Raw genomic sequence first — 15,086 nt, forward strand, 5'->3', positions numbered from 1 at the left:
GCGGCTCGCCGTAATTTTACATGTATTAATCTTTTTTCTCCCCCTTTCCCTCCCCGACGATACATATATCGCGTGTCTCGAGATTTGCACAGAGATAACGTATAACGAGTCCGCAGAGAATACGCGCAAGTGCAATGCGCTCTCGTGTGCTAACGCAAAGAGCGGCTGCCTGTAGATAACCATCGAGGGCACGTCGGTTCCTTTGAATAGACAGCCTCGAAGTTTCCGCGACGATAAGTTCGGCCTATGCTATGGTGTGATATTCTATGAATATGAATGATATTCCACGAATGGGCGAGCGTTTGCGTCTACGAGAAATACCGAAAAAACATAATATTACGCGCCCGTAGCGGGATATTTCCCGGATAGAGGGACTTAACGATCAATTAAAACCTATCTCCGCGGAAGAGAAAGGTAACTCCAATCGAACTGATCCCCGGGGGGAATGAGAAGAAGCAAATTAATTTCTACGAAGCGCTCTTTCGGAGCTTACACGGAGCAAAAGGAAAAGGGAACGAACAGACGATCGGATTGAGAATCGTGTATACGAGGTGTCAAAAAAAAAGCATTCATATGGCGGATAATATATGTCATACTGAATAAAAAAGTTAACAAAACTCGTTTCTGAAATATAAACGATTTTGTATGTTAACTTAAACAAGTCATGACCGACTTGTTGGATTCTATGTGCATCGCATTCGACGTGCAGGTTTATCTCGGTGTTTATAAGTTGCGTTCTGAATGTCCTCACTCAATTTCCATAAATACTTTAGAAAGATTCCAACGACTGTTCAGTTGCCATTATACGGTTCGCGACTTTGTAAGAAAAAGATGCTTGAAGAAGATGCGTGCATGGAAATGGAAGGAGGGCATGTGGAACACCTTTTGTAAATATCATAGGTGAAGATTTGGAAAGATTATCAACGTAGAAGACAATAAGTCAGTCATGGTACTAGTATACAAAATTGTTTATATCTCAGAGCGATTGAATTTTCGATTTATATTTACTGTAGACTTTTTTGCTCGGTACGGTATGCACTATTTACCATATGAATGCTGAATGCTTCTTTTTAACACCTTGTGTGTCCTGAAAAGCCGATGGTTGTAGATTCGTTGGCGCGAGCGTTTGACGCGTTAACGAGCGTCGCGCGATTCTTCCTAACATGATAACGAACGGTGACCACGTGGTCGTGCATGACGCTGTCGCGCAGCATCGTTCATGATTGCGTCAATCATTTTTTAATTTAATCGTCATTGACGGCATCGTCACGTCGGTGCGATTCCGCCGGCAATAAGCGCTCAATAGACAAAATAATGCTTATCGTTAGAGAATCGTATTGTTAGAGAATCATGTTTCACCCGATTATTTGTGCCGGCCGGTCTCGCAGCTGCGAGATCGACGATATCGTATCGATACGTTCGATACGAAGGCGCAAGGCAGGAGCATGATAAGAACCGGATTCGTGCCGTGATTTGCAGGCTGCGAAGCGACAAAGCGCCGGCTTACGCGCCCTTTGTTCCCTCGCGATTTGACATTCGTCGTGCGCGACGACGGTTGCTCGCGCGTGTACGCTCGTGCACTGCACGCTCCGCGAAAAGCGCCGCGCGAAAATCTCGGAGCCGGAGTTAACGATATTTGCGCGCGCCGCTGCGCTTCTTCTGGATTTATTCCGGAAATCAGTTCGCCGCGTGTCGAAAGGCGAAACAAACAACGGGAATAAAAGATGAGTTCCGCGAGCAAATTCGCGAAGAAAGCGCGGGCGAAACGCGACTTTGGCAATTTTCGTCGAAAGAGCCGGCCGACCGGATGCATACATGCATTTCCAAGCCCATTACCAAGTGCACTCTCGCGGAAGCCGCGGGAGAAGTTGAGAGAGAGAGAGAGAGAGAGCGTCGCTCCTCGCCGGTATCCTGCGCGATGCTTCAGCGGCTTATCACAAACGCTGGGAAGGAGTGTCGCTTATCGTTGTCACACCTTGAACGTGAGCACACCGTCACTGTCACTGTCACACTGTAATAAACTGGGCGCGATTTCTCGCGGCATCTTCCTCCTCGCGCAGGAAGGATGAAGAAGAATCCCGGTCGGAGACGCACGCGGATAAGAACGTTTAAATGAAACTCCGGAGCGGCCGCCAGTCCCGATGAAAGTGATAACGTGACATGTTTAATTACGAAAGAAAAACTAAACGAATTTAGGGAGGAGAGGGTGAAGGGTGTGAAATAAGGGGAGTGATGAAGACGGAGGGTGCGACAGAGACGGAAGAAGGAAGAGAAAGGAGAAAAAGAGAGAGTAAGACGGACGAGGCGCCGGCAACGATGTCTCTGTACTGACTGACGACGAGTTGTTCGTACAATGTACGTAGAGTACGAGAAAGAGGGTACGGTGGGGGACTAAGAACGTGAGAAAGAGCGAGACAGGAGTAGGGAATAATGAGCGAAGTGAAAGAGTAAGAGAGAGGGAGAATGGACGAGAGAACTGGCCAGAAATGCGAGAGAGAGCAGAGAGACGAAGCCTCCGCCGGTTCTCCCTCTCTCTCTTTCACGCGACTGAAGACTCGATTGTGAGCGAGTTGCGTGTTAACGCTGATAACGAGTTACAGGTACGTATATATTTACGTATGACACATCAGCGTATCGGCGGGGAACCGCAGTGATTCTCAATCGGAGATAGTCGCGTCGACGCTTTCGGAAGAACTGGAGTCGATTCGTCTAAAGCGAGCGGTAAGCTAGATAAAATATCGATTGTTGTCGTTTGTCTGATCGTGTTGTTCGAGTGGATAATATAATGGAAATATTCAACACACACACACATATATATATATATCACATGTATAGGTTTTCATTTGACATTTATTTACTTGACACGCGCTTTAAACCGCTGTACATTGCGCGCAAGAAGAATCTTAATATTGTATTATATTTTCCTGATGTAACATGTATGAGCGTACATAGCTCACAAACAATCAAGGGATTGCTTCTTCAAAGAATCCTAATCGGTATTATCACCTAATAGGTACTAGAACTTTGATCTTCAAATGAAAAACACGTTTCTATTCAATCTCTCATATCTGATTCAAACAACAGAGAACTACTCAATAGAGCTATTTATTCTGTAAATTCTCCAATCATTTTAAACAGTCTAGTAAAATATCTGTCTTATCTTCTATTTTCCTAGTATAATATACAAGTAGTAGTATATATATATATATATAGTAGTTATTATAAACAGAATAATATTATCTTGATGATTTGTATTACGAGCAGCAAGAGTTTTCATCTTCGTCAGAAAATTAATTTCTATGATACACGTATAACAATGTCAGCACGTGCTGTAGCTTGAATGTGTATGATTGAGTATTCTTTCGGTATGTAGTGTTTGCCCGGTGTTGAAATGAAATAGTGTACACACCTTTGGGATTGTACAAAACATACACACACGAAAGACCGACGTCGCCGTCGTGATCTAGAAACACCTGGGCCGATGAAAAATTCTTATTAAGCCGAACAAGCAAATGGAATTTTAATTAAAGCACCTTGCGTGCGAACTGGGAATTACCGCGAAGGCAGAGCTCGTATTATCGCGATCCTATAGAACGGCGAGATTTATTTCTGATTTATGAACGCATATTCTCTACGATCGTGATCATTCTTACGGAAAATCATATTCGCCGAAACGAAAGTAAAGCCGATCTTTCCGTAATAGATCAATTCTTATGCAGTGTTTAAAAATTACTTTCAATTTCTCGTCATTTTCATCTACCGAGGAGATAACTGGTAACTTAAAATTCTCGATAAATAGTCACTGGTTATCCTCTTTGATTTATGTGAGATGTCTCACATTATGTGAGGAGTCTTGCATGAATCATCCCCGTATCGCAATCCCTTATCGCACAATAAACAAGACTGATCGCGATGTAGAAAGCAAATTAAATAGAAAAATGTATTCGTAAATGGGAAGAATCGAGAAGAAACCTGAGATATTTCTCGGACAATGAGACGACCTTTCGATCTACGAAGGCCTTCTCCTTCCAACACTAGAGGAATTCCTTTTTTGTTCCGGCTCCGATGAAACGTACATCGATCGAGAGCGTTCTTTCGATCCCCCGCTGCTCAACCTTTACGCCCTTCGACTTTCGTTTCTCCCATGACGAATCTCTTCACAACTACTCACCGCGTTCTCAAATCCGTTTCAATTGTATTTATTTTCGTTTCTTTTTTATCTCGAACAGGCGAAACGTTGGCCGCGCGGTCATAATTTATCGATGGAAACGGATGAAGTACATTCGAGTTGCAAGGTGAACGACTGCTTGCGCAAGAAATGCGTCGAGAATGCAGCATGGTTTCGATATCGGACTGCGGCATATTAGTTTAACGGCGGGAAAAAAATTCAACAACGGGATATCGAGGTCATGGAGATTTGAATCATGCATATTCCGTCGATTCGGTCGCAAAACAACGTCGGCATCGGTAAATATCCCGGCTGATCAATATCATTGCATTACAATGTATCATACGTATTACCGTCATTTATTTGAATCCGCTTCAAAGTGGATAAAAATTTGAAGCACAATAGTGCAAAAGCGCTCTGCCGTAATTTAATTCGTTCGAACAATTTTAAAAATGCAGATGTTTCGTATGATTGCACGATCTTGTTTGCTTACAGTCGCTCGAACGAGACGTTCCTAAAATCCAATATATTCTCTTGGAACACCCTATATGTGCGATTGTGCCGGTGACACAGTTCTTCAGGCGCAGGAAACATCAAGTACTCCTACTGTCGATAAACGACGAGGATAGGAGGACGAGAGGAGAGAAAATACGAGAATAGTCGGTAAGGCAGTATATAGCAGAGGAGAGCGGCGAACGAGATAATGGACTTTTTTTCACTGTAATTGCACGGAAAGCCACACTGCATATCGGTTCGCGAAAAATCCTATTATTTGAATTGATGAAATAATACAAATAACAATATGTATGTATATGGAAAATGACAGCGCAAGATCTACGAGCTACCGTTGAAATATTGCATCGACAGATGGATTGTTTGGATATTATATAGTAAATTGAAGCATCTCGATATTCGAAGAACGATAAACATTTTATAACTAACAACAAAACAAATAATAACAGTGTAGCATGGACAGTGTATGGAAATATGGAACAGGGCGATGACGGACGGAACGTTGCGAGAGAAAATCACGATTGGCATACGTTTATCGCGCGCATTTGTTCGCAACAATGCGTGCTTAATCAAAATAATACGCGATTACGTTACCAGCAATCGTTTCGCGATCTAATGACTAATTCAACGTAAGAACGGTATATCGATGAATAACGATAAACGCCTCAGCTTTTGTTTCTGAATTATTTTGCGACGTATTGATTTCTTAACGAGGATAATTGTTCATCGAGATAAAATTAATATTAATGAGATGTTACATGTAATGAATGAAACGTTAATAGATAAAAGTCTTTCTCTCTCGAATGATTTGTTTCTGTGATTGTTATCGTCTAATGCATGTGCACAATTGCTGACAGTCGACGCACGCGATAACATTGTGTCAAATGCATCGACAGCTCAAATGCGATCGGGCAGACGTTATCCGTGACTCGTAATGCTAATCACTGGATTGGTGAATCAGCGTCCTTTGTCCCGCGATATACCTATTTCTCAACTTCTCCTCTCCTTCTTTTTGCGCGAAGGAGATCCGCCCGAGGTAACAATTTGGAGCGTGGTACTCGTCTAGACGGGTATCTCCGCGGGATTCTCATTAATATTTATGAATTTAAAACGCGCAATTACGCCGGAAAAGAAGCACCGTTGCATAATGCGCGTATGCGCGCGACGTAGTCTCTTATCCGTGCGCTACTCTTTTCCTCGTTCGCGACGCCGAGTGCGCGAGCCGTATACTTATGCAAATTTCTGACACTGTGCAGATTCGAAGGTCCAATTCACGAGATCTTATCGGGCGGGCTTCACGAGCACTAAAAGCGCAATGAAAGCGACGACAATCTCGTAAAACGCATTTCACACATGCAATAGCATGCCGGAAAAGTGTTGAAAGTTGAAAAGAGATATTTTTTCTCGCGTCAAAACGGACCGGACCGTCGTCGCCGAGCGGCGAATGTTTACGTTTGTAAAATAAAAATCATTGCATAAGAGTGACTCAATGTCACTTGCCGTCTTTTCAGTCTCCACATTACAACGACTATAGGACACAATTATTACGTAAAAAAATTTTATATATATAAACAATGGATTATCACATTATTATGCAACGGGAATAATAATAGGACATAATATTTCATCAATCATGATTAGATTGTATATAATTTCATTGAACATTATTCCTTCGATTCTCTGTTCTCGGCGGTTTCAGCGATCGTTTCTCTTTCGCGTAATTGACGTCACGTGTACAATGAATCAAGGCAACAACAATTAAAAATGATGAATCGCGAGAAAATATTCCTGTACCGCTCGACACCGAATACACTCTTGATGCATTCTATACGCTTTATTGTTTTAGAATATATACGAGCTTATTGTAAAATTAACGGCAAATTCAACAAAGGCTGATCGTCGAGCACATCAAATACGAAACATAATTACTGTTAATGTAACTCACTTCGACAATTGCAATGAATGTACAATAATAATAAAGAGATATATATTAGCAGACAATTGACAAACACGCACGCTGCTAATTTTACGACGAACATGAGAACAGAGAATGAAATGCAAATTGATACCAAGTGGTTTACGATGTTCTCCCGAAGCGAATGTCGGGCGTATAAACGCACGATATTAAAATTATAAATGTTAAAATTGCAATAAAACATAACTAATTCACCACTTTCTTTTCATGTCTTCTTTCAAATGTTCCAATGAAATATTCTCTCGTTCGTGCGTATTGTGACGATACATAAATATACAGAGATAAATGAACGTTGACCTACACGTATATTAAAAAATCTTTTGCCAGGTTCTTTCTACATGAAGAGGCTTAATGAACGCATTCATTCGTATTCACACGCCACAATGGGCACGAAATACTTATAGCTGTCTGAATCCACGTATTATTTGTTTTATACGAAGATCACGTATAAGCCGATTTCACACTGGCAATCAAACGGTCATATTAAGAGCTGAACGTGGGATATGAATACCGGCTATTCATTATATCTTCATCGTTAGGATTTTGTATCACGTATACGAATCACTGTGGAGACGTATCAAGAGTATTCGAGATTCAAGGACGCAAAACATGCCGTTTAAATCTCTGTACGGGTCCACCGCGTCCGAATCTCCGTCGCTCCGAAGATCCCTAAGGTCTATCGGAGTGGCAATGATGTCATCGCTAGTTAAATCGACGTGGAATCTCAGAATGGACCGCGGAAGGGTGAAGGACACCTGGCGAAAATTAACACGCCGTGAGCGATTTCGAGCGAGCGAAGAAGCAAACGTACGCGCACAAGGGCAATTTCGCTGCCACAAAGCGCGGATTGTGAAGACCCCGTTACACTTCAAGTGCCCGTTGCAGGCACAGGTATGTGCACATTACCCGCCCAATCCTGGACAGAGGAATGCGTTACCGTGGGGATCCTCCTCTCAGGTCGGCAGATTTAGGTGCTCTTTGTCCGTGAGATCTGACCTGATCCAGTAGCCTACCATCTGCCGCCATCTGTCCCTGCACGGATTTTCTTGAAAGATGTTTCGAGAAAGCCAAAGAAACGTGCCACGGTCATTATAGAGGTACTTTCCGTTGGGAAGCGCCTCACCGACAAGTTTTTGAGTGCGATGCCCTCGGAAAAAAATCTACTCGTGTTCTATCTGTCGAATCGAACGAGAAACCGGAAGGAGATACTTCCCGCGAATTATGTTACACGTAATGAAATCGTATGTACACAGAAGCGCGGAGGAGAATAAGAGAAATTAAAGGCTATTCGTAGAAGATGTAAGCGTGCCTTTGGTAACTTTAGTAACGATATTTCATAATCTTTAATTAACTTGAAATCTCACAATTTAAATCAACTGACGATGTTTGGTCCTGAAAGAAAAAGAGGTAGAACCACTCGTTTATAGAAGACATGAGTAATTCAAACGCGCAATATCCGATGTCAAAACGGACTGTCAGAACGCGACGCAAATCTCCGGACGATGCGTAGCCGTGAGTTTGATCGCATAAGAGCGAGAACGAGCGATGTTCCGTTTAACGACCGCGTAAGGAGAAAGAGGGAGAGAGAGAGAGAGACCTTAAACTCGAATCTGTCCTCCCCCGAGCCCTCTCATCGCTCTCGCTGTCGTCGCTTCTCTCGCTTCTATGAATGAATTCGTGAACATAAAGCGTCGGTGCGTCTCACATCCGCCTATTTCGGTTGCGGACGTGCGCCCTTCGCTTTTCGTTGGGGGAGAAAATTATTTCTGGCAGAGCCGAGAGCGAAGCGATCTTTTCTTCGGGTGTGGTGCTATACGCGCGGCTCGATTTGCTGCATTCGGACCGATTAACGATCGTTCACGAACACCCGCGGCATTCTAGCGACGCGGAAGACTGCGAGGATCTTGTTACAGTTCCGCCCTTCCAATACCCACGAATCGCTTCAACGTCGCCGAGAAGTTTCCATGAACGCGAGATCCCTCACAAAGAACCCTGCCTCCTATGCGCTTAGTATTAACAGGATCTAGTTCATTATGTAATATCGATAGTTGGTTGTCTAATGCTTGACTGAAGCACGAAGTACATATAACGAAGTAAATATGAAGAAGTTTATTTCGCGAGCTGGGTACTTGAATAGTACAAAAGAACAGCTATCTACACTGGGAAGTCCGTGATAGCAGAAAGTGCATCTTTATCAAAATGTCTACGTAATCGGTGTATCATCAATGTCAAGACCACTTTTTCTATCCTGCCTTCCTATACATCGATATCTAGAGAAAAATATTATCGTACAGTTCAACTTGGTCTCAATCCTGACATATTAGACCTACGAGGCTTATGTGTATTTTTTTTCATTTACTCTTCTTTCTATGTTTCGTGCAAAACGTTATACCCTATTTCTGTTTCTCTATTATTTAGAAAAAATAATTAAGTTCATGTAACCACTGCTATTATTAGCCCAAGATAATTATCAACTAGTGAGATAACTGGTTTTCTTGGCGGCAGTCTACAGAGACAATAAGTAAAAATTGGTAATAAACTTGATAATTCATAAAAATCTAAAATACAAAAAAACCATGATTTTTATATTTTTTTTTTGTTATGTAGGCCTGAGATGCCTGTGATGTCATTTAAGTATCAAGATTGCGGGTGTTACTCTTTGGGTAGTAGGGGTGTTACTCTTTGGGTATGTAGGGAAAAAGTCCCCATTATACCGAGTTTGATTCTATCTTACCGATAGAATCCAATTTTGTAATAAATTATAAAAAATAAAGTGGTCGAAAATAACACGATGAATTTTTTCTGAAAATTGAAAATAGCATTTTATATGGTATATCAGACATTACATTTTTTTTACATTTAAAGAATGTTTTCAAATCAAGAATTTTGTCCTTTTTCTAGTTGAATATATTAATCGTTAATAAAGTTCAATTCATATACATATTTTATCAGGATTGGGAATTAACGCGTTACAAGTTACTTTTTTTCCAATAACAATTTGGTAATGACGTTACTTTTCTTCGGTAGTAACTGTAACGGTAACAAATATAACCGTTACTTTTATCCTTACTTTCAGGCTGCATACGAAAACGTTACACTTTCAGTGACTGTCACGAAAGCACATTAAAGAGTGGTGTTTTCGAATGCAGTCTGAATGTTTCAGAACAGCTGGTGTCTAGTAATGTACACACTTTAGGTGTTTCCAAATGCAGCATAAACCGGATCTACAATAGATAAGCTTTAAGCTGTAAAAAATTGACCAATTCACCATGATCTAGCAATTCTGAGGCTCGATTCCTAACTTATTCGTAACTATTCGTAACTACATAACCAAATATTAAAAATATTTTATCAAATACAATATACCAATATGGACATCTGGAAATGGTAAAATAGTCTTTTTATATTATATATTCAATCGGGACATGTTCTTCTAATCTCGGCGGTGGGATCTTTTTGCTCTATGTAATGCCCATTTCCCCTCGGAGCTTTTAGGACATTTCTCGCGGGCGAAAAGTCTGACAACGCGTAAGGGAGGAAGTTTCGTCCGAGAGAGGAAGCGACGACGACGGGAAGTTAGCGAGAGTCCGCAGGAAAGCAAGGCGCGAAAGCGCATCTGGCGGTAAGCGAGGTGCTGCTGCAGATTTACGCGACGCCTCCTCGGGCGGGGAAGTTTTTGTCTTTCAATGCGGCGCGTGTGTGATTCAACGGTCAGGCGGCGTGATCTCGCATGAATGCAAGGCGCGCGCGCGCGCGCCGGAGAAAAACGCAGCGTGCTCGTACGCGTATACACGCGTAACGTATCGGTGTATCGCGCGGTGAAACTGGACGCTGACAGCTGGAAACTGGTTCCCGGGAGAACTCGCGTACTCGCGAACGTAGCCGCGGAGAATTCAAGAAAAGGAGAAGGGGAAAAGGAGCATTGAGAGACGCCGAGGGATCGTCGTTGATTTTTCGAAAAATCGCCGCGACGGAGGAGTAATTCTGTGAAGTTCGTAGAACCGCTCTCGCACGTCGCGTCGAGGAGAGAAAAAACGCCCGAGATCGATTTAACACGGTTAATCCGTTTTATATTGAAAACGGGGATTGCTGTCTTCGCTTTTAGGCCTCTCGTGAAAAAGCGAGCGGCAGAACTTGAACGTAAAGGGGAAAGAAGGAGAAAGAAGAGAAAGGAGAGAAAAAAGAGGAGAAGTGGGGGAGGGGAGAGGAGAAAAGGAGGGAGAAATCAAGGAGTATAGTAGCACTACTGGCGTCTAAGGCGATGCATGGGCGCAGAAGTTTAGGGGCGTCGTTTCCGAAATGCACAACTTTTTCATTTGCCTGCTGTTACCTTCCGATAAAATTACTCTTCATGTTTAAATTTCAATCCGGGGGTAAGGTAAATTTTTCCTAAAAATCTTGTAATTCAATGAAAATTTGAAGTGCATTTCGTTAGCGATGAAAAACCGCCGAAAAACAATCGAATTCACGAGCGACGAAATGTCTCGAGACTTCTACGAAGGTAAAAGCTCGTGCTTCTCGATTCACCGTGCTTCCCAAGGAAAATCTCCATTTACGTGGGATTTCAATTCACACAATGCCAGATCGAATAATAAAGTGCGACGAGAACTCAAGAAACCGGCGTCGCATTTTGGCTAAAATATCAACCGTAATTAGCTAGGAGCCCGCTGAAATGTAGGATGTTGGAATTTCCGCGGATGAAAGACACTGCGGGCGACCTGCGCTGCAACTCGCGCGCGGCGAATTAAAATTCTCGCCACAGGCACACGCGCGCAACCTTAGTCACAGCTCCGGACTGCTCATGGGAGAAGCAGACGGGGAGACAAAGGGCGACGGAGCGAGCGGGTCGGAATGCGCGAGTACGAGATACAGATAAAGTCGGACAGACGGGGACGGAGTGACGTGAGCTCTCTTGCGTCTCCGCTCGCTCGCGAGGGCGGCGCATTTTTTTCGGCTGTGCGCGACCCGCACGCGCGTGCAACCGCGACTGAAAGAAGCAACACGGTTCCCTCGTGAAGACGAAGAGCCTCCTTTATTGCCGGTCGCACCGGTTGGGGATTACTCCCGCCTGCGAGTATCCGCGAGGCGTACCTGAGAGAGCTCTGACGGGATCACAACGGAGAATCGCCGTTCGGCGATTACACGCGTGAATCGCGCTTCGTCTGCGCCGAGTCGAAACTGTGTACTCTCTCGGCGGAACGGCGAATTCTCCTTGAAAGAGATGTACCTGCGTATCGGCGCGTATTCGAGTATTTATTAACTGGACGCGGACGAATAATAATAAATAACGTAGATGATAACGATTAACTATTCGTAAGGAATAACGGAAAGGATGAGAGACACTACTATGCAGTAAACACACTGAAAGCAAATCAAGTGATACGATCAACCAAATTTATGTTAAACGGACGAAATTGTTGTTCAAACGCACATTTAATTTATCGAACAAATCTTATGGATACTGGTAACGAATCGTCGATCGATCCGACGATTTGGTTGGCAACTGTTTAACATATTGTTACGCGAACGCGTAATTTGTTCATAGGATACAATATTTTCTTTTCTTTTTAACGAGGGGGACCACCGATTTTATCGATTCAATTACTTTTCCTTCTCAGTCTAACAACTAACAATAATAATATTATAATAATATCATAATATCTCACTCAACAACGTAAATGCAATGTAACATGCGTCGTAACAGTTACGTTGTTGAATGGGAAATTATAAAATTGTTGTAATGTTAGTTGCTGTTTACCGTTAAACATCAGAAATATCTCTCTTACACGGAAAAATCTCAGTTCGCGCGAGAGAAAAGAAGTAGGCTCCAGGCGAAAACTCGACGACCAGAAACTATACCTGTGTTATCGCGATCGAAACGACTGAGAACAATCGATTGAACAGAAAGCTTCCTCACGGGAATATTTTTCATTCCAACAATCGAGGGATTTTCGTCTGATCCCGAAATAACAGAAAGTCGGTTACGCGAAAATCGAGTCTCTTTTCCGTGCAGATGTGAAGGAAAAACCGTCTGAAAGCCTGGCGAGCAAAGAGAGACGGCACAAAAGCTAAGAACAAGGCAAGAAATCACAGAGCGCGTAAAGACGATCACGAGCGAATTCTCGCCGATTCTGCACGACAGGTCCAAATACGTCCGTGTGAACCTTCGCACCCGCGCGTGTCACGTGTCACCCCTAAAATCCTATCTAAATAAAGCCTCATGCTCGCGTTCGAATTGAAATCGCAGGGCGAATTCGGCGTGCGCTCGCGACGCGGTCCGCCGTTCGTATTGCAACCGCGGCGATCTCGCTGCACTCACCATCATTTTTCGCTGAGATCGACGTCGACGGGAAGGTGAACGGTACCACGTTGCGCGTGGACCGCGATAGATCCTGCGGCGTGTGAGAGATAAAAGGACGAACTTCACTTCGGCGCGGCAGAATCCCCGCACTCCCGTGGACGCACGGATCCCGAATGGGGGAACCGGCGCGGAAAAACGTTAACGCACCGTGAACGGCCGATCTCGAGGCGGCCGGCAGCGTGATGCCGGGTCCGGAACCGGAGCTGAAGCGGACGGGACGAGCGACGGCGGACCCGAAGGCAACGCAACAAGTGACAGCTTGCGCGTCTCTCGTCTCTGGACGCTCGTAGTTCGCGGCGAGATGCGCGCGCTCGTCGAGGGAGCCACCGCTCAAGCGCAAAGCCACCCGCTCCTTTTGACTTTCGTCAGCGCAACGGCGAGCGTGCTCGGCGTCACGGTGATCGAAATTGCACAAGATCGCGCGCGAATCAGCGAATACGTGGCGCGAAATGCCAGGAGGTGTGAATATCACTTTGTTGGAAGATGGTGAATAAACGTTTCATAGTTTAAATGAATTTAGCGTATTGGAATGCGATGCGACATTACCGACCGTTTCCCTCTATAAGACCCATCGGTCTTTAATATCTCGTCGATACTCGAAAATCTTATTTTTCGAATGAAGATTTCGTCGTGAATATGAATAATTGTCATGAAATGAAATTTACATATTTATGTCGGATACATAGAGCGCGACAATTTTCTCCAAATTTTATATCTTGTTTTCAGCATTATTTTTGCTTCCAAACCCTTTTTAATATTCCGGACAATTTGATTATTTTGCGTTTGATTGAAATATGCCAATAGAACGCACGAATTCGACGTGCATAATCATAGGGTCAAGTAAGATACTGCTTGCGGCAGTTTTATCGGCTCCTGTTTCATCGGTGTTCTACTTTACCGGCACTTACCGACTCTTCCTTCGACCAGTGGGAACTCCGTGGGATCCAGCGATTCGAACTTCCAACCGTCATGATGCTGCGGCTGCATAATGTTTCGCTCGGTGCCCTCGACGACGACCTCTTCGGAGAGATCGGAATATGTATAATATGCACATGTACAATGCGATCCGGAGATTCGAACTGTGAATGCCCGGTAAAACGGTGAACGGTACGACACTTCGTCAGGCACTCCCGTCGTTTCGCGAGATATTCACAGGCCAGCTCGGCACTCGTCACGATGAGTGCGTGAGTCACTCCCGGCATTCTCTCGGCGATAAATCGTGCGCGCGATTCCTCTTCGGTGGCTCGAAAAGGCATAGAGTGCAACGATTTGACTCCTAACCTCCATAATGCGACGAATCCGCGAAACTTTACTCGACACTTCCGACCACCCGTTTCCGCGAGACATTCCCTTGTTAGACGGCACTTGGCTGTGACACACACTTAGAATTTACTTTAGGCGAGGCGCGCGAGGTTCACCTTCGGCGAGTCGCGGGAAAATACGCGGCAGCCTTCTCGACGCCGTCCGTGTTGTACCGCCATTCGTTCTCGAACTGAACGCAGCTTCAGTTGGTGTTGCGACGGTTGCGATTCTCGAAGTACAGACGTACGTATGCGCTGTATCTGCCCGATCTGACCAAGGGATGCCGGGATGCCGGGATTACGAGCTTTCTCGATGTCGATGATTTGTTTGTTTCCGAAAACCGTGCGAAATCCGAAGTAATCCGTTGGGGGATAATCTTGATTTACGGGGGCGATGTTAACGACGACGCGGCGACAAATGCTCGACAAATTCTCGGTAGCCGGTTACAGCGAGATATTCATTCTCGGTGGCTATTTAACGATATTTTGCTATGACAAACGCTTGAAACTTCCTTACAACGTTCCCGACGATAATTCGCGCCGTCGAACTCTCCGTCGCCGGGTCGAAAGCGTAAAGCGCAGTGATTTGAACTCCGAACTGCCATAACGGTGGCTACAACCGTGGCGAAATTTTACCCGGTGTCTCCCGACGATCTGTCTCGCGAGATATTCACCTTTGCCGGCGATATATTTCCGTGCAATAAACGCGCGGGACTTATTTCCGGTGCTCTTGGCGATAATACGAGTGCGAAATTCACCTCCGGTGAG

At 44.3% G+C, this 15,086-nt stretch overlaps 1 protein-coding gene across 22 annotated transcripts in view; it reads right to left on the bottom strand.

Annotated features, from left to right (window-relative positions):
* The window catches only part of LOC106741797, a 215,236-nt gene extending 201,224 nt beyond the window's left edge, over positions 1-14,012 (bottom strand). For 2 of the 22 annotated variants that reach the window (XM_014614124.1, XM_014614138.1), the window contains exon 1: positions 12,976-13,146. The gene's annotated coding sequence lies outside the window, so the exon portion shown is untranslated. Of the gene's footprint in view, positions 1-12,975; positions 13,152-13,925 lie in introns of those variants that run through there. The other 20 variants (XM_014614131.1, XM_014614140.1, XM_014614129.1 and 17 more) reach the window with 14 other exon arrangements.
* Positions 14,013-15,086: the final 1,074 nt, after the last annotated feature.

Source organism: Dinoponera quadriceps, unplaced genomic scaffold, assembly GCF_001313825.1.
Source record: "Dinoponera quadriceps isolate SergipeBrazil2010 unplaced genomic scaffold, ASM131382v1 scaffold533, whole genome shotgun sequence".
Taxonomy (NCBI): domain Eukaryota; kingdom Metazoa; phylum Arthropoda; class Insecta; order Hymenoptera; family Formicidae; genus Dinoponera; species Dinoponera quadriceps.